The 5000-nt window shown below is 47.1% G+C and overlaps 12 non-coding genes and 4 pseudogenes across 12 annotated transcripts; all 16 read left to right on the top strand.

Moving 5' to 3' along the window:
* The first annotated feature begins 384 nt into the window (after positions 1-384).
* Positions 385-503, top strand: LOC138465076 (5S ribosomal RNA). Its single transcript, XR_011267652.1, has one exon. It is a non-coding gene; the product is annotated as a 5S ribosomal RNA (ribosomal RNA).
* Positions 504-609: 106 nt separating this feature from the next.
* LOC138464317 (5S ribosomal RNA) lies at positions 610-728 on the top strand. Its single transcript, XR_011266898.1, has one exon. It is a non-coding gene; the product is annotated as a 5S ribosomal RNA (ribosomal RNA).
* A 106-nt stretch (positions 729-834) lies between these two features.
* On the top strand, positions 835-953 carry LOC138454108 (5S ribosomal RNA). The gene has a single exon (XR_011260801.1). It is a non-coding gene; the product is annotated as a 5S ribosomal RNA (ribosomal RNA).
* A 106-nt stretch (positions 954-1059) lies between these two features.
* On the top strand, positions 1060-1178 carry LOC138460632 (5S ribosomal RNA). The gene has a single exon (XR_011263307.1). It is a non-coding gene; the product is annotated as a 5S ribosomal RNA (ribosomal RNA).
* Positions 1179-1284: 106 nt separating this feature from the next.
* On the top strand, positions 1285-1403 carry LOC138460888 (5S ribosomal RNA). Its single transcript, XR_011263544.1, has one exon. It is a non-coding gene; the product is annotated as a 5S ribosomal RNA (ribosomal RNA).
* A 106-nt stretch (positions 1404-1509) lies between these two features.
* On the top strand, positions 1510-1618 carry LOC138459145 (5S ribosomal RNA; annotated as a pseudogene).
* Positions 1619-2081: 463 nt separating this feature from the next.
* Positions 2082-2200, top strand: LOC138461633 (5S ribosomal RNA). The gene has a single exon (XR_011264243.1). It is a non-coding gene; the product is annotated as a 5S ribosomal RNA (ribosomal RNA).
* A 106-nt stretch (positions 2201-2306) lies between these two features.
* On the top strand, positions 2307-2425 carry LOC138457079 (5S ribosomal RNA). Its single transcript, XR_011262180.1, has one exon. It is a non-coding gene; the product is annotated as a 5S ribosomal RNA (ribosomal RNA).
* Positions 2426-2531: 106 nt separating this feature from the next.
* LOC138460876 (5S ribosomal RNA) lies at positions 2532-2650 on the top strand. The gene has a single exon (XR_011263533.1). It is a non-coding gene; the product is annotated as a 5S ribosomal RNA (ribosomal RNA).
* A 105-nt stretch (positions 2651-2755) lies between these two features.
* On the top strand, positions 2756-2864 carry LOC138456126 (5S ribosomal RNA; annotated as a pseudogene).
* A 106-nt stretch (positions 2865-2970) lies between these two features.
* On the top strand, positions 2971-3089 carry LOC138463015 (5S ribosomal RNA). The gene has a single exon (XR_011265601.1). It is a non-coding gene; the product is annotated as a 5S ribosomal RNA (ribosomal RNA).
* A 106-nt stretch (positions 3090-3195) lies between these two features.
* On the top strand, positions 3196-3314 carry LOC138460630 (5S ribosomal RNA). Its single transcript, XR_011263305.1, has one exon. It is a non-coding gene; the product is annotated as a 5S ribosomal RNA (ribosomal RNA).
* Positions 3315-3420: 106 nt separating this feature from the next.
* On the top strand, positions 3421-3529 carry LOC138458422 (5S ribosomal RNA; annotated as a pseudogene).
* A 463-nt stretch (positions 3530-3992) lies between these two features.
* Positions 3993-4111, top strand: LOC138463907 (5S ribosomal RNA). The gene has a single exon (XR_011266492.1). It is a non-coding gene; the product is annotated as a 5S ribosomal RNA (ribosomal RNA).
* Positions 4112-4217: 106 nt separating this feature from the next.
* LOC138459731 (5S ribosomal RNA) lies at positions 4218-4326 on the top strand (annotated as a pseudogene).
* A 463-nt stretch (positions 4327-4789) lies between these two features.
* Positions 4790-4908, top strand: LOC138454559 (5S ribosomal RNA). The gene has a single exon (XR_011261231.1). It is a non-coding gene; the product is annotated as a 5S ribosomal RNA (ribosomal RNA).
* The last annotated feature ends 92 nt before the right edge of the window (positions 4909-5000 follow it).

Genomic DNA, 5000 nt, shown 5'->3' with positions numbered 1-5000 from the left:
CCGTTTTATAGCGGAAATGTTGGACAACATCATGAGGGCTGGAGCTACCTTTTTACATAGAATTAGCATACAGGTAGTGTGTTCATGGGTAATAAATCGACTTTCACATGTAATGCAGTACAGAGAATATTGAGTCCTTCAAGAGGCATGAAAGAAAACCATTATTGTGTTGATTGTTCTCTCCACCTCCCTGCAACAGACACAGGATGGATGAATTAAAGTTATCCTACCAGACATAGGAGTCCTGAATGGGCCCACCAGTCTTATATATCTCGCCTGATCGAGCCTGATCGAGCGATGAGCGTGGTATCATGTTGCAAGTGGCTGCATGGCTTAGCTTACTAAATGCAAATGCATAAGAGTAATATTCTTAGCATTCCTAGAGCCTACGGCCACACCACACTGAATGCACCCGATCTCGACTGATCTCGGAAGTTAAGCAGTGTCAGGCCTAGTTAGTACCTGGATGGGAGACCGCCTGGGAATACCGGGTGCTGTAGGCTTTTTTGTGCTCCAAGTTCAGGAAGTGAGCCCTTTCTCAATTGCCTTTTAAAACTGCAAGGTCTAGCCGACTAGATGCTTAAAAGTACAAAACTCACTAGGCCCAGAGCCTACGGCCACACCACACTGAATGTGCCTGATCTCGTCTGATCTCAGAAGCTAAGCAGTGTCGGGCCTAGTTAGTACCTGGATGGAAGACCGCCTGGGAATACCAGGTGCTGTAGGCTTTTTTGTACTCCAAGTTCAGGAAGTGAGCCATTTCTCAATTGCCTTTCAAAACTGCAAGGTCTAGCCGACTAGATGCTTAAAAGTACAAAACTCACAAGAACCAGAGCCTACGGCCACAGCACACTGAATGCGCCCGATCTCGTCTGATCTCGGAAGCTAAGCAGTGTCGGGCCTCGTTAGTACCTGGATGGGAGACCGCCTGGGAATACCAGGTGCTGTAGGCTTTTTTGTGCTCCAAGTTCAGGAAGTGAGCCATTTCTCAATTGCCTTTCAAAACTGCAAGGTCTAGCTGACTAGATGCTTAAAAGTACAAAACTCACTAGGCCCAGAGCCTACGGCCACACCACACTGATTGCGCCCGATCTCGTCTGATCTCGGAAGCTAAGCAGTGTCGGGCCTAGTTAGTACCTGGATGGGAGACCACCTGGGAATACCAGGTGCTGTAGGCTTTTTTGTGCTCCAAGTTCAGGAAGTGAGCCATTTCTCAATTGCCTTTCAAAACTGCAAGGTCTAGCCGACTAGATGCTTAAAAGTACAAAACTCACTAAGCCCAGAGCCTACGGCCACACCACACTGAATGCGCCCGATCTCGTCTGATCTCGGAAGCTAAGCAGTGTCGGGCCTAGTTAGTACCTGGATGGGAGACCACCTGGGAATACCAGGTGCTGTAGGCTTTTTTGTGCTCCAAGTTCAGGAAGTGAGCCATTTCACAATTGCCTTTCAAAACTGCAAGGTCTAGCCGACTAGATGCTTAAAAGTACAAAACTCACTAGGCCCAGAGCCTACGGCCACACCACACTGAATGTGCCCGATCTCGGAAGCTAAGCAGGGTCAGGCCTAGTTAGTACCTGGATGGGAGACTGCCTGGGAATACCAGGTGCTGTAGGCTTTTTTGTGCTCCATGATTAGTAATTGCGCAACTTCTCAATTATTTTTCAAATTTGGTATGTTTCCAAAATAATTGTATCCCGTTTTATAGCGGAAATGTTGGACAACATCATGAGGGCTGGAGCTACCTTTTTACATAGAATTAGCATACAGGTAGTGTGTTCATGGGTAATAAATCGACTTTCACATGTAATGCAGTACAGAGAATATTGAGTCCTTCAAGAGGCATGAAAGAAAACCATTATTGTGTTGATTGTTCTCTCCACCTCCCTGCAACAGACACAGGATGGATGAATTAAAGTTATCCTACCAGACATAGGAGTCCTGAATGGGCCCACCAGTCTTATATATCTCGCCTGATCGAGCCTGATCGAGCGATGAGCGTGGTATCATGTTGCAAGTGGCTGCATGGCTTAGCTTACTAAATGCAAATGCATACGAGTAATATTCTTAGCATTCCTAGAGCCTACGGCCACACCACACTGAATGCACCCGATCTCGTCTGATCTCGGAAGTTAAGCAGTGTCAGGCCTAGTTAGTACCTGGATGGGAGACCGCCTGGGAATACCAGGTGCTGTAGGCTTTTTTGTGCTCCAAGTTCAGGAAGTGAGCCCTTTCTCAATTGCCTTTTAAAACTGCAAGGTCTAGCCGACTAGATGCTTAAAAGTACAACACTCACTAGGCCCAGAGCCTACGGCCACACCACACTGAATGCGCCTGATCTCGTCTGATCTCAGAAGCTAAGCAGTGTCGGGCCTAGTTAGTACCTGGATGGGAGACCGCCTGGGAATACCAGGTGCTGTAGGCTTTTTTGTACTCCAAGTTCAGGAAGTGAGCCATTTCTCAATTGCCTTTCAAAACTGCAAGGTCTAGCCGACTAGATGCTTAAAAGTACAAAACTCACTAGGCCCAGAGCCTACGGCCACACCACACTGAATGCGCCCGATCTCGTCTGATCTCGGAAGCTAAGCAGTGTCGGGCCTAGTTAGTACCTGGATGGGAGACCACCTGGGAATACCAGGTGCTGTAGGCTTTTTTGTGCTCCAAGTTCAGGAAGTGAGCCATTTCACAATTGCCTTTCAAAACTGCAAGGTCTAGCCGACTAGATGCTTAAAAGTACAAACTCACTAGGCCCAGAGCCTACGGCCACACCACACTGAATGCGCCCGATCTCGGAAGCTAAGCAGGGTCGGGCCTAGTTAGTACCTGGATGGGAGACCGCCTGGGAATACCAGGTGCTGTAGGCTTTTTTGTGCTCCAAGTTCAGGAAGTGAGCCATTTCTCAATTGCCTTTCAAAATTGCAAGGTCTAGCTGACTAGATGCTTAAAAGTACAAAACTCACTAGGCCCAGAGCCTACGGCCACACCACACTGATTGCGCCCGATCTCGTCTGATCTCGGAAGCTAAGCAGTGTCGGGCCTCGTTAGTACCTGGATGGGAGACCGCCTGGGAATACCAGGTGCTGTAGGCTTTTTTGTGCTCCAAGTTCAGGAAGTGAGCCATTTCTCAATTGCCTTTCAAAACTGCAAGGTCTAGCTGACTAGATGCTTAAAAGTACAAAACTCACTAGGCCCAGAGCCTACGGCCACACCACACTGATTGCGCCCGATCTCGTCTGATCTCGGAAGCTAAGCAGTGTCGGGCCTAGTTAGTACCTGGATGGGAGACCACCTGGGAATACCAGGTGCTGTAGGCTTTTTTGTGCTCCAAGTTCAGGAAGTGAGCCATTTCACAATTGCCTTTCAAAACTGCAAGGTCTAGCCGACTAGATGCTTAAAAGTACAAAACTCACTAGGCCCAGAGCCTACGGCCACACCACACTGAATGCGCCCGATCTCGGAAGCTAAGCAGGGTCAGGCCTAGTTAGTACCTGGATGGGAGACTGCCTGGGAATACCAGGTGCTGTAGGCTTTTTTGTGCTCCATGATTAGTAATTGCGCAACTTCTCAATTATTTTTCAAATTTGGTATGTTTCCAAAATAATTGTATCCCGTTTTATAGCGGAAATGTTGGACAACATCATGAGGGCTGGAGCTACCTTTTTACATAGAATTAGCATACAGGTAGTGTGTTCATGGGTAATAAATCGACTTTCACATGTAATGCAGTACAGAGAATATTGAGTCCTTCAAGAGGCATGAAAGAAAACCATTATTGTGTTGATTGTTCTCTCCACCTCCCTGCAACAGACACAGGATGGATGAATTAAAGTTATCCTACCAGACATAGGAGTCCTGAATGGGCCCACCAGTCTTATATATCTCGCCTGATCGAGCCTGATCGAGCGATGAGCGTGGTATCATGTTGCAAGTGGCTGCATGGCTTAGCTTACTAAATGCAAATGCATAAGAGTAATATTCTTAGCATTCCTAGAGCCTACGGCCACACCACACTGAATGCACCCGATCTCGACTGATCTCGGAAGTTAAGCAGTGTCAGGCCTAGTTAGTACCTGGATGGGAGACCGCCTGGGAATACCAGGTGCTGTAGGCTTTTTTGTGCTCCAAGTTCAGGAAGTGAGCCCTTTCTCAATTGCCTTTTAAAACTGCAAGGTCTAGCCGACTAGATGCTTAAAAGTACAAAACTCACTAGGCCCAGAGCCTACGGCCACACCACACTGAATGTGCCCGATCTCAGAAGCTAAGCAGGGTCAGGCCTAGTTAGTACCTGGATGGGAGACTGCCTGGGAATACCAGGTGCTGTAGGCTTTTTTGTGCTCCATGATTAGTAATTGCGCAACTTCTCAATTATTTTTCAAATTTGGTATGTTTCCAAAATAATTGTATCCCGTTTTATAGCGGAAATGTTGGACAACATCATGAGGGCTGGAGCTACCTTTTTACATAGAATTAGCATACAGGTAGTGTGTTCATGGGTAATAAATCGACTTTCACATGTAATGCAGTACAGAGAATATTGAGTCCTTCAAGAGGCATGAAAGAAAACCATTATTATGTTGATTGTTCTCTCCACCTCCCTGCAACAGACACAGGATGGATGAATTAAAGTTATCCTACCAGACATAGGAGTCCTGAATGGGCCCACCAGTCTTATATATCTCGCCTGATCGAGCCTGAACGAGCGATGAGCGTGGTATCATGTTGCAAGTGGCTGCATGGCTTAGCTTACTAAATGCAAATGCATAAGAGTAATATTCTTAGCATTCCTAGAGCCTACGGCCACACCACACTGAATGCACCCGATCTCGACTGATCTTGGAAGTTAAGCAGTGTCAGGCCTAGTTAGTACCTGGATGGGAGACCGCCTGGGAATACCAGGTGCTGTAGGCTTTTTTGTGCTCCAAGTTCAGGAAGTGAGCCCTTTCTCAATTGCCTTTTAAAACTGCAAGGTCTAGCCGACTAGATGCTTAAAAGTACAAAAC

This window comes from Ambystoma mexicanum, chromosome 4p (assembly GCF_040938575.1).
Source record: "Ambystoma mexicanum isolate Mex_15411 chromosome 4p, UKY_AmexF1_1, whole genome shotgun sequence".
Lineage (NCBI taxonomy): Eukaryota > Metazoa > Chordata > Amphibia > Caudata > Ambystomatidae > Ambystoma > Ambystoma mexicanum.
The sequence above is the reverse complement of the archived record's forward strand: the minus strand, read 5'-3'. Positions and strand labels throughout refer to the sequence as shown.